This window comes from Lygodium microphyllum, chromosome 22 (genome assembly GCF_053477565.2).
Source record: "Lygodium microphyllum isolate KBCC chromosome 22, Lygodium_microphyllum_v1.1.10, whole genome shotgun sequence".
NCBI classification, from domain to species: Eukaryota; Viridiplantae; Streptophyta; class Polypodiopsida; order Schizaeales; family Lygodiaceae; genus Lygodium; species Lygodium microphyllum.
The window spans coordinates 14,701,896-14,715,565 of NC_141156.1; positions in this window are offsets into that span (position 1 = coordinate 14,701,896).

A 13,670-nucleotide genomic window follows, 5' to 3' on the forward strand; every position below is an offset into this window, starting at 1 on the left:
GGCTTCTACAAATCTTCCTTTGATTCCACGATACCCTGCACTTTTCTTGGAGTTCATCATTAAAATTAACAGCTTGATAATGTCCTTTGGCATCAGTTTTTCAAAATTTTTTGACACACACATAACATGCACACAAACAGAAACACACACAAACACGAACACACAAGTGGAGTATGTACATTGGATACAGGTACTGAAAAGGACGGAAAGATAATGCAGTAGTCAAACACAATGAAACACACGCAAAAAGATAACACAGATGTACAACAAAAATGGAGGTGTTTATGGCTCGGATGCGCAGTAGCACGACAACGGTAGATTGGTCTCGGCTACTCTTTGCATGTAGTCCTTGCTCCCCTTCGGTATGTTCTTCCAATGATCCAAGACGTTGTGCTGAAAAACTTATTGGCATAACTCTCTCATACGAGCCATCACCCTCCTCCCCTTATCATTCATGATGATGGCTCCTCTCCTATCATCTACAATGTATTCATACCCCTCTAGGGTATGCCTAAGATGTGTCCTCTCCCACCTGTGACCATGCTCCTGGACATATCCAGGAGACCCCTATAAATCTGGTGTACCTACGGGGGTAGTATCTCTCAGAGTAGCACCCATAGGGGTGCCACCTTCTATGGACGGCTGAACAAAAGCTGGAGTGACTAGAGTAGATGTCCCCACAGATGTGACAAATCCCATAGGTGATGCAACTCCAGTAGAACGATAAAATGGAGACACTACGTCGGTACCTCAACAACAACCACCTGAGCCATGCTCTCTTGAATGTGTACGAGAGCAAGGAGTAGCACATGTATCCTAAGCCGACCGCAAGCTCACTGCATTCATGTCTCCGCAGCATCCCCTAGATCCAGTCCCTCCATCCGGCCCAAGTCTAGAGCATCGACCTTGTCTACTAGAAAGAAGCATCGGAGCGCACCAAAGTAGATCTAACAAAACAGCTTGATGGTGTCCGAGACAGCTCTTGGTCTGCCATATCTCTAAATTGAGCCATGTAATCTAGAGACATACGTGTGAAGATCTCATGTAGCTCATTAATGCTCATTTCTCAACTCATCGTAATGATCTAAATATCCACAAATGTCACCTGCACAGACAAAAATTGATGTTAACATAATTAATATAAATCAAGCAAAGCACGATAATATAAATCTTTAAGAGATGATCTTACTTAAAAGCACATATCTTATGTACCCTTATAAGCAATTAATCCAACGAATTGAGTAGGTGAATGCTCCAAGTATGACGTACCCTATGGTCCCATGTTAATCTCGTGACACAACTCCACACACACTGGAGGGTTGATAGACAGGTCACCACAAAAGGATGAGTCCATCTTGTTCTCAAAGAATTCTTGGACTCCTGTATTTCCATCATTGTTACCCGATTCTGGCTCCTCTACATTCTCTAAGCTTTCAGCAGCCTCCACCTCTTGCAATATCGACCCCTCTATTTGCATATTGTCCTCATCTACATTGAGAACATTGCTTTGATCATACACTCTCGCACTTTGGAGAGTTGAAGGTATAACATACTGAGGGCTGAAATGATGAACGGGTTGCCTCTTACCCATCCAACCTCCAATCCTCACTAAGAGAACTAAAGAGGGGCACCACCTAGCCAAAGGGAGGATGGACTAGGACATCCATTTTCTCAAAGAGAATCAAGAAAACCAAGACACAAATTTACAAGAGAGAACATATGTACTAGACACCATATTGGAATATAAGAGAGAGAGATGAGAGGAGAGGGAGAGAAGAGGAGAAGAGGTAGAAGAAGCTTGCCATTATGCTACATGGAATGAGAAGATGAGAGGAGAGGGAGATAATAGAAGAAGAGGTAGAGGAAGCTTGCCATTAGGCTACATAATAAAAGAACTCACTCATAGCTCACCTCTAAGAGATGAGGGTATTCTAGAGTGCTCTCATGGGCTTGTCATTGTCTTGCCCCTTCATTCTCCATGGGCTCTTTATATAGCCTCCATGAGGGATTAGATTAATCTAATCTTCTTGATTAACATAATGCTAGATGATGTATGGCATCTTTGAAAATATGGAGAGTAGTGGATGGGACAAGTCCCCTACCTTGATTATCATGCAAGAAGCCAAGGGTGGTGGTAGACAAAATAGAGAAATGGAGCTAGATTACAAGAGGTGGGTGCCCAAAGCACATTATTATAATATATTTACAAGAAGGATAGAGTGGAAAGTTGGTGTGGTGAAAGAGAGAAGAAAATTGCATGTAGCCAGCAGTCTGCGCCTTTGTAACTTCAAATCCGTGAGGAATTTGAAAAAAGTTTATTCTGCAACTTTGTAGACCAGGTCAAAACCGATTGGGCTAAGTGGGAATTTTCTTGAAATTTGCTTTTTCTTGGGAGTTATTGAGATTATAAAAAATGGCTTCTAAAAGCTGCTTTGACTTTAGTCCCCCATATGTATATAAATACATATAAGCATGTGACAAAAGGGGTCCATGCTTGTAAGCTTTTGTGCAAGATCCAAATGACACCATGATGTGGATATTGACTTGTGTGCAAGGGTGAGGTGTCCTCTAATGATGGTGATAGATTCCAAATCTTAATGATGCAGACGGGGCCCATGTGTAGTTGGAGGCTAGTCCTTTGAAAAATCTATGCATTCACTCAACTCCTAGGTGTAATCCATTTTCATCTTCACTAAGATAAGCATCCCTTTTACCCTTTACATTGACATGCTTCCTAAGAACTTGTTCCCCCCATTTGCTAGAGTTATCGTAATCGAGAAGCAATGTAGCATACCTAGTGCTTGAAGAGTAAACCCAGAGTGATATGGTAGGCTCTTGATAGGGGCTTTGGCCAAAATTTTGTGGTAATAATCCGGGTTGTAAAAAACCCGGATCATTAGCCCTCCCCTTAGGCTAGAGGTATTCATGCCTCTAGCTTGATAATGATGGTCCAATAGAGCAAGGAGGACTGCACCCCCTCATTGGTGGCTCTTCATTGAATGACTGCTCCGAAGTGTTCATATTTCTTTGAAAATAAGGCTTCAGTCGCCATCCATTTACCCTTGTCTTGTGAACCTTCCCATCCATGTCACCTAGCTTATAGCTGCCATTTGGATATCTCCTTATGACCATGAATGGCCCTTTCCACTTGAACACAAGTTTAGCATCCTTTCTGTTATCAAAGCGGTTATCATAGCGTAGCACAAGTGATCCTTTCCTTATGTGTTTGCTAGCCAGCTTCTTATTAAAGGTCTTCCTCCTCTCTTCAGCCTACATGGAATAGTGTTGGACTGCTGCTTCTCTGTCTAACTCCAGCCTCTCTAGATCCAAGATCCTTTCCTCTAACTTCTTATCTTGATTCTTCTCTTGACTGGCTACTAAAACACGCAAACTGGCCAGTTCCACCTCTATAGGAAGCAAAGCTTCTTGGCCATAGACGAGGTGAAATGGAGTATAGCCAAGCGAGGTTCTAAATGAAGTCCTGTAGGCCCAAAGAGCTGCATTCAATTTTTTATCCCAGTGCTTGGGGTGCATGTGTACTTGCTTGGTAATTATCTTACAAATCAGTCCATTTACTTTTTCGACTAAACCATTGCACTGTGGGTAGTAGGGAGTAGAATGCCTGTGCTTGATTTTTAGCCTTTCCATTAGCTCCCCTACTAGGTTTGCCCTAAAACCAGGACCCCGATCAGAGATAATTTCCAAAGGTGTACCAAACCTGCAACAAATATTCTCAAACACAAATTTTCCCACTTCTTGGACTGTGATCCTACTAGTTGCTGAAGCCTCTGCCCACCTCGTCATGTAGTCCACTCCCATTATGATGTATTCCTTGCCAGATTGAGTTCGTGGGAGTGGCCCTATTGCATCAATCCCCCATTTCTCAAATGGGCCATATGTAGTTATGGGATTTTGTTCCTCATGCACTAGCTTCCTTGGTCCGGCCTTTTGGCAATTGTCACAAGTGCGGCACCAATGTTGCACATCTCGGTGTAGACTAGGCCACACAAAACCGGCTTGGAGAATCTTCCTACTAGTTATTTCTTGAGCAAAATGTCCGCCACAAACCCCTTCATGGCAGCTCTTAATCACATCTATAATCTCCTTTGCTGTTGGCACCCTTCTAAGCACTGCATCCTTTCCTTTGCAATACAACACATCATTTATCAAGCGGTATTTAGTGGCCTTAATAGCTAGCCACCTTTTCTCACTTTTACTCATATGTGTAGGTGCCTCACCTTGCTCGAGAAAATAAAGCACATCTTGTAGTTGAAACTTGCCTTGAAACAAGGGAAGCTTTACTGCAATGATGCCCACCATTGCCTCTTTCAATTTTTCAGCTGCTAGAGCATCTACGTCGCCATTTGTGCGCCTTGGCACAAAATAGATTTGGGCTTTCTATAGCTTTCTCATGAGAGTTTTATCTTCCCTCATTTTCACTGCTAAGTTATCATTTTTACAAGCCCAGATTCCTTTCATTTGCTTAACAATGAGCATAGAATCCCCAAAAACATTAAGCCGAGTGATACCATGTGAGAGACACCACCTCAAACCTAAAAGCAAGGCTTGATATTCTGCCTCATTGTTAGAATGGACATCCTCCAAGTTGATACCTTCTCCATAAAGTTTGTCACCTTCGGGACTGAACACCACTATTCCTGCTGCCGCTCTGTCTTTAATACGCTTGTAGGCCCCATTGAAGTAGAGAGCATGGGCATTCTCTACCCGTGGCGGCTCCTCAAGAGGAGGTGTCTCCTCTTTTACCTTTCCCTTCTCCTTTTCCTTCTTTTGATAGCATCTATGGGTCAACAAATCAGCTAGGCAAGCTCGAGTAGAATCCTCCACCTTGAAGGTGTAGTCAAACTCTTGGAGTTGTATCACCCACTTAGCGATTCTAGCTGAAACATCCATGTGTTGTAAGGCATAGGGAAAATGCTCTTCTGTTGTGATCACTATGAATGGCCTAGGAAGAAGATAAGGACGAAACTTTCTTACAGCAAACATTAGAGACAAAACCATCAGGTCAACCATCTTGTACCCTCGTTTTGATGCTGTCATTACTCTACTAGAAAAGTAAACCGGTCTCATTAGGCCAGTTTTAGCATCTTTTTGTATTAGTGCTGCCCCTAGAGCATCTTCCCCAAAACTCGAATTGACAAAAAACTCCTGATCCCAACAAGGCTGTAAAATTATAGGAAGGGTGATAAGAGCCTTCTTCACCTCATGAAAGCACCTTTCACTGTCGTCACTCCACAGGAGCTCCTCAGAGTGGGTTAACTGTTGTAGTGGAAATATTAATTGGGAGAGGAGATGAATGAATCGCCCCATATATCACACCTTCTGAATGAAAGAGGTTAGTTGCTTCACAGAAGATGGTGATGGCACTGCCAATAGGGCCTTGACTTTGTTTGGATCTGCTTCAATGCCCCTCTCACTTACGACATGCCCTAACAAAGTTACACTGCTTTTGCCAATGCGACACTTCTCATGGTTTAACTGCCCCCCCATTTGTGTGAGTCGGTTGAAAGCTTCATCCACCTTTCCTAGATGTAAAGCCTTAGAACTATAAATACAAAAGTCATCAATAAAGACCCTAATGGATTTTCCAAAATATGGCTGGAAGACATAATTCATGAATCGTTGGAAGGTAGCTGGGGCATTTGTTAACCCAAATGGCATTACTTTGTAAGCAAAACAATCCCAAGGTGTAATGAAGGTGGTCTTCTGTTGATCCTCCTCAGCTATTCGAATCTGGAAATAACCTGAATACCCATCACAAACAGTGTATCTCTCATGCCCGGCCACCTCGTTGAGTATTTCATCCTGAAAGGGAAGAGGAAAGTGATCTCTCTTTGTTGCAGCATTCAGCAGCTTGTAATCCACACAAATCCTCCATTTTCCATTCTTCTTGGGTATCACCACCACAGGTGAAACCCACTCTGAGTCCCCTATTGGATAGATGAAGCCTGCCTTTAAAAGTCGTTGCACCTCAGTGAGTAGAGCATTTTGTTGAACTACTCCCAATCGTCGTAGTCGCTGCACCACTGGTCGTGCTCCCTCTTTTAGATTTATGTGATGTTGTACTGCTGTCACACCTGTGATGTGTTCATAATCAGAAATAAAAAGTGTAGAGTGTTTTATTACCACTTCCATGTAGGCTGCCTTCTCCTCAACTGATAGATCCTTAGCCAACATTTTTTCTAACCCCTCCTTCTCGACCTTTGGAAGCTGTTGCGGAATTTCACTACCAGAAGGCCCTTTTAATGTAATCCCCATCACTTCTAGAGAGCTTTCTTCCTCCTCATTAGAAGACTCTCCCTCTGTCATAGATGACCAACCCTCGCTGGAACTCCATTCATCAGCGGTGGTTTCTAACACAAGATCCTCCTGTCGGCCCTCCTTCATGTTGTAGATAGTGCTCTTCCATTTTTTATGCAACCCCTTTTGTGGCCTGAGCTCTAAAGCCCCTGTCTCCCAATCTTGTCTGGCTTTCATTTCCATTAGCCATGGTCGCCCAAGAATGAGCGGATAGCCATCCCCCTTCACTGGCATCACATACATGTCAAGCTCCAATTGCACTCCACACACCTTTACCTTGACCTTCTTTATAACTCCCAAACAATTTACTACCACATTGTTAGCCATTTTGGCCCCAAATTTAGTAGTTTCATTTACCTCTAATCCCAAATGATGCATCAACTTTTCTGTCATGACACAAATCTCTGCACCTCCATCCACATATGTCTCTGACACTCTCTGCCCATTGATTTCGGCTTCCACTAGAGGCACAATATCTTTCATCTTTCTAGCCTGGATTGCATTTCACATGTCTATTCTTCATGGGTCTAATGCTTACCATCTTTGACCATTGTCGCCGCACTGTTGGAGATAGATGTAGTAATTGTGGCCATGAAATATTTGGCCCTTGATTCCTCACATCAGCAAGTAAATCATAAGCTCTAGTACCTTTACCCAAGGGAAAATCATCTAGCTCAATGTGTCGGCGTGAGCAAGCCCTCCTCTTTTTACTGTTGTGTGTCTTTGCAGCCACTGATGACTCTGCCTCCTCTTCCATATTTTCAACCTCCTTTGGTGGTGTAGGCTCCATCTTCTCAATTCTCCAGGCTTTCTTCACCGGCATTGCTTCAACCTCTACTACTTTGGCCTTCCCTTTGACATCACTCTCATCTAAACTAATTATCCTAACATCATGATTCTCTGGCGGTTGAACAGGCAAGGGCGGCACCTCTGCAAGTGGTCGAGGATGCTGGATAACTCGAACTGGTGGTGGAGGCCTTGGATTCGGTGGAACAAACCTTTCCCTAGGTGGTGTCACTTGTTGTCCCCTCCTTCTTGGTTGGAACCCATTTCCTGGCAAACGCCTAGGATGAGGGAAAAAGTACATACCATGTCCAGTCTCCCCACAATTATAGCAAACATACTCTCTTTCTTGTCTTCTTGGACCTCGATTGCCTTCATTTATGAGGGGAGGGGGCCGCACTCCTTGCACCAAATTTAATGAAAGGCTTTCAAGTTGATTAGTAATGCGTTGTAGGAGCTCTTGCTGTGGTATCTCTGGTTCAGGTGGGGCCTCTGCTATTTCTCTAGGCCTTGGCATGGTTGGTAAAACCTGCATGAGCTCAACTCCCCCCTTCAATTGGGCTTGATACTTTAATTTTCTATCTTTCTCCCTCGCATAAGTGACTGATTCTTCATAGGATGTGGGAAACTTTCCTTTGACCTTCTCCCTTAGTAGAGGATGGAGTCCGGTTAGAAAACAATCTTTCTTAAGACAATCAGGTACTCTTTCTCCCTCGGCTAAAGAGGCTGTCCATTTATCCCACAATTTTATAAACATGCCTTCATAGGTTTGGTATTCCCCTGCTACGATTTGGCGAAGATCTAAGAGTTGTCTCCAAATATCTTCAGGTGGCTCTGTATCTTGGTACTTATGCATGAATGCGGTCTTGAGATTCTCCCAATTACCCCTTGTAGCCTCTGGGAGAGCTTGATACCACACTCGAGCATCACCCTTTAGAACTAAAGAGAAGTCCCGTACTTTGGTTGCTTCATCATCCCGTCCTGTGACTAGGAAGGCCATTTCCAAGTCATCCAAAAAGTCTAGAGCTTTCTCCCCTTTGTGCCCAAAAAAGCTTGGAAATGCCATGTTGCCTTAGTAGAGTATGAAGATGAAAACGTCTAGACTTAAGTTGTATTTTATAAGGGGAAGGATGAATGGGTTTACAGATGCATTGATTTCAGCAAGACGTCTAGGCCCCAATATGCTTCTAATAATGCCTTGGAATCTAAGCTTTGTGCTAGCTACAATATGCACAGTTTGCATAACAAGTGGACGGATAGGTCCATACAACTTGTTGTGATTCATGAGAAACTATTATAATAGGATAAAGACATGTACATTGAATGATGCATTGCAGTCTAGCATTGGGAAGATTATAGGTTCTGGTGATACAAGAATCTCCCTTAATCTTTCAGCCCCAAAGTACATGACAAGACGCTGTTGGAAGAAAATCTTCCTACTGATGCATACATTAACTTGGATGTTTTGTACAGAGTGGAAGGTGTAGAAATTCGGGCCATTATTATTATTCATGAGTGAAGACTACTTAAGGGAGTAGAGGGAATGCACTTTCTTGAATTATGAAGGATTTTTCCCAGAGTGTTTCTTTTTGGAACCCACCAACTTTGCTATACGGAGAATTTGCTCACCAGTGATTGTTCTTGCCTTGGTGTGTCCATCCTCAGCAACATATATTTCATAAGATGTGATGGCCACCTTTTCAACCACACCCAACCTCGAGCTAACAACAGTTTAAGGTAGTCTCCATACTTTGCACTTCTACAAAACTCCACACCGTTCATGCGTAGTTGTCTTCCTTTGATGTGGATTAGGCCAGCGAGAGAGAGGGATTTGATGATTTGGAGACGAGGACCTCTCGAAAGGGCTTTCACTTTGTTTGCAAAACACTCACCACAATTATGAGAACCTAGCAATTGATGGCAACATATTTTTTCCCTTTGTGAGATAATGGAATTTCTAAAGTGAACATCTTTTACCCGCATGCGTCCCGTCATCCGATAGGCATACATACTTTCTTGAGCTTCTTTAGGAGACAATTTTGGGATTTGTGGACTTGGACCAGCTTCAAAAATAGTTGGTGAAGACGTTGAGGAAGAGCCACTTGGGGAACTTGTTGTAGAGGATGCACCACCATGTGTTGTATCATTCCACATAAGAAGGTAGAGAATTGTGGTTGAGAATGTCCTCAGCGGGGGCACCAAAAATGAGGGCTGAAATGATGAACGGGTTGCCTCTTACCCATCCAACCTCCAATCCTCACTAAGAGAACTAAAGAGGGGCACCACCTAGCCAAAGGGAGGATGGACTAGGACATCCATTTTCTCAAAGAGAATCAAGAAAACCAAGACACAAATTTACAAGAGAGAACATATGTACTAGACACCATATTGGAATGTAAGAGAGAGAGATGAGAGGAGAGGGAGAGAAGAGGAGAAGAGGTAGAAGAAGCTTGCCATTATGCTACATGGAATGAGAAGATGAGAGGAGAGGGAGATAATAGAAGAAGAGGTAGAGGAAGCTTGCCATTAGGCTACATAATAAAAGAACTCACTCATAGCTCACCTCTAAGAGATGAGGGTATTCTAGAGTGCTCTCATGGGCTTGTCATTGTCCTGCCCCTTCATTCTCCATGGGCTCTTTATATAGCCTCCATGAGGGATTAGATTAATCTAATCTTCTTGATTAACATAATGCTAGATGATGTATAGCATCTTTGAAAATATGGAGAGTAGTGGATGGGACAAGTCCCCTACCTTGATTATCATGCAAGAAGCCAAGGGTGGTGGTAGACAAAATAGAGAAATGGAGCTAGATTACAAGAGGTGGGTGCCCAAAGCACATTATTATAATATATTTACAAGAAGGATAGAGTGGAAAGTTAGTGTGGTGAAAGAGAGAAGAAAATTGCATGTAGCCAGCAGTCTGCGCCTTTGTAACTTCAAATCCGTGAGGAATTTGAAAAAAGTTTCTTCTGCAACTTTGTAGACCAGGTCAAAACCAATCGGGCTGCGCGAAAATTTTCTTGAAATTCGCTTTTTCTTGGGAGTTATTGAGATTATAAAAAATGGCTTCTAAAAGCTGCTTTGACTTTAGTCCCCCATATGTATATAAATACATATAAGCATGTGACAAAAGGGGTCCATGCTTGTAAGCTTTTGTGCAAGATCCAAATGACACCATGATGTGGATATTGACTTGTGTGCAAGGGTGAGGTGTCCTCTAATGATGGTGATAGATTCCAAATCTTAATGATGCAGACGCAGCCCATGTGTAGTTGGAGGCTAGTCCTTTGAAAAATCTATGCATTCACTCAACTCCTAGGTGTAATCCATTTTCATCTTCACTAAGATAAGCATCCCTTTTACCCTTTACATTGACATGCCTCCTAAGAACTTGTTCCCCCCATTTGCTAGAGTTATCGTAATCGAGAAGCAATGTAGCATACCTAGTGCTTGAAGAGTAAACCCAGAGTGATATGGTAGGCTCTTGATAGGGGCTTTGGCCAAAATTTTGTGGTAATAATCCGGGTTGTAAAAAACCCGGATCAATACCAACATCAACGTTGTCGAGGGATTTGGATAGAAAATTACCTGTTCAAAATCACGTACAAGAGAGATTTAACTTTTGTGACATGTGCCATATCGTAATAAAATTAAAAACAATGACTATACTCAAAATAGCAAAATATGCAGGCCCCTTACAATCCATTCATAGTACAAACATTACATATCTTATGTTAATCATGGGATTTTAGCCCTGATAATTGGTCGTCTTTAAAAAACGCGGACCTAAGAGAATGCATCATACCCATCAGAGTACGGATAGACTTGATAATTTGCTTCACAATGCGCTCTTCTTTAGTGGACAAACCCAAGGAGCACGAGGTAGCTGCAAGCGACCATCATCACTCGACTGCGGCCAAAGCGCCTCCATCTTGCCTACCTCCTTCAAATCCATTCATGCCCCTACAGTGTCTCTCTTTCTTGTGATGTGGTCCCATAGTAAGCTACCCACATTCTTGAAAATATGCATGGGATCCAACGAGTGGTTGATCTATAAATGGGCCCAATAAGGAAACTCGCTTAGAGAAGATTACTACTTGGCAATCCTTGCCGCATGGTGTCAAAATGATAAGAATTTTATAGGTTATGAAGAGGAATTGCTAGCAACTCTTGATGTAGAGGCAGAGAATTTTGATGAATATAATTATGTAGCCTTACATTCTTGTATTAATCAAATCGTGGAATATGAAAAGGGAGGGATACCTTCTTCAAATGAAGTGTACTTAAAAATTCATTAAAGACTTGGTATTGATAACATGGGGTATGAAGAGAAACTGAAGTCTCCATTAGAGAAGAAACCAAAAAGTTCAATAAATCTATATGATTATAGTCTCCTTGAAGAAGATGAAATTGCTAAGGTATGAAAGATAATTCTAAGATATCCATTGTGATTTATATCAGAGTATGTTATGCATTATACACAAATATTTTTGGATATTTATCTTATGACATATTATACTATTGTGGTTTATTGTGCAAGTAGAAATTGAAGATGCTGACAACTTTCTTGGAAGAGCCAAGGGCTCAAAGCCATTGAAGCTTGGGCAAAAGTCAATGGGCAAAAGTCAAGGCCTTAGTCATTATATTGGAAGCTTAAATAATCAAACAATTGCAATTTATCATAGTAGGTTGTCAAGCTCTCCAAGCTTAATAATAATGGATTTGAAAGCTATCTCTAAGGTGATTGGATTCCAAGCTTTCAATAGAGGTTCAGACAATATAATTTTGGTGGAGAAGGAAGAATCTGTAAGAGTTTTTGGCTTCATGCCTGGATATAGTGGATCTAGGGCATGATATTCTGGAGTTCTTGCCTCTTATTTGCTCTCCCATATAGGAGATGCCAAGAATTTGAAGCTCCTTTTAGGCTATAGGAAACAAGAGTTCCTGAAATGTAGAGGTCTCATCGAGTGGGATGAAACAAAAGTTTCCCTTAAAGAACCCAGTGAATTCCTTGAAACTAAAGACTCTTTTGTAGCAAAGTCAGACTAAAAGATCTTAAGGGTTTCTTGAAACCCATCTTTTTCTATCTCTTTGTCTAGTTTGTAACCATTCAGAATATCTTTGCTTTGCACAAGAGTTTAAATATCTCTCTTTTCTTCTTTGGATATAGTGGATATAGTCCTTGCCAAAGATGATGTATTCTCGGGGGGTTCACTATATATATATTCTCTATATAACGTGCGTTCATGGCCTATTTATAAATATCCTAATCTGTGAATTTTTCTTGAATAAGACACAACCCTTTTCTATTCAATCTGTAAGTAACCCCTTTAAATGATAACCTTTTGTATGTAAAAAATGTAAAAATTTGGTGTTTTAAAAACCCCTTATTTTGAACTCACATTATATATATATATATATATATATATATATATATATATTCATGAGTGACCCCCCCGATGATGTATTACATGATGCGATTGTGTCTTTGAGCTTGAATTTGTGCCAAATTTGTCTTAGAACCATTGAAAGACCCCTAATATATTGTTTTCTTTGTATCTTCCACCTCCATGTCTTGTGTGTCTAAAGTATTTTGTTCTTGCTTGATAATGTGATTTTTCCATACCTTGGGTTGACCAAATAGATAGAGATCCATATTTCTTAATAAAATGTAGAGCATGGTTGTATAAAATATGCTGCATAGTTAACAAATAAAGAAATTCAATTAGAAAATCCTATAACATGAGTCGGACAATAAAGAGACATACATATGCAAACTTCTTACCATATAGTGAGTGAAGTGTTGATTACCCCAAGAGATCATCATCATTCTACTCTATTTTATCACAATAAAAGAATACTTTGTCTAGTGTTTCCCAAACATTGGCTTTTCTATTTTGAGCTTGTCCATTTAGCATGATCCTTAACTGTATTATGTAGGCACTTCCATTGATTGTATCTAATAGTTGAGCCACCATTCCTAGATTTTATCTTACCAAGTCTCCCATGAAAGTCTAGGAACCTTCTAGCCTTCACTCCACCAATAGATGGCTTTTTGGGGACTCAATTTCCATCCTTAGAGTTTTCAAGATATGGTTCAATAACAACACTACCACCATGCAAACCAATTGTAGATAGAACCTTTTCAAACTTTATTATAGCATTTGTTCTAGCTGATAATGGCTTTGGCTCTTTCATGAAAATCTTATATAAAGATGAGCAAGCTTTTCAATTATCCTACAAAGTGCATGAAGTGTACAGATATGGGCATTTACTAAAGGAATATCTAGGACTAGGTTAAACTATGGATCCTTGTTGTGCCTAGAGGGAGCTCTATTCCAATTGCTTGAGTTCAACTTTTTGGCTGGGGACATGCAATATAAGCAAGGAGATCTAGAGTTGGCTCCCTTTGATACATTGTACATACATTTAAGTGTCTTTAAGTCACCAGCTATGTGCCACTCAATCTTATAGTTCCCAAATCCTTCAATAAATAGCTCTTCTCCTGCTTGTTTTCTCTTAATAACATCAGGTATTGGTTTTGATGACAAACCCAATACAATATA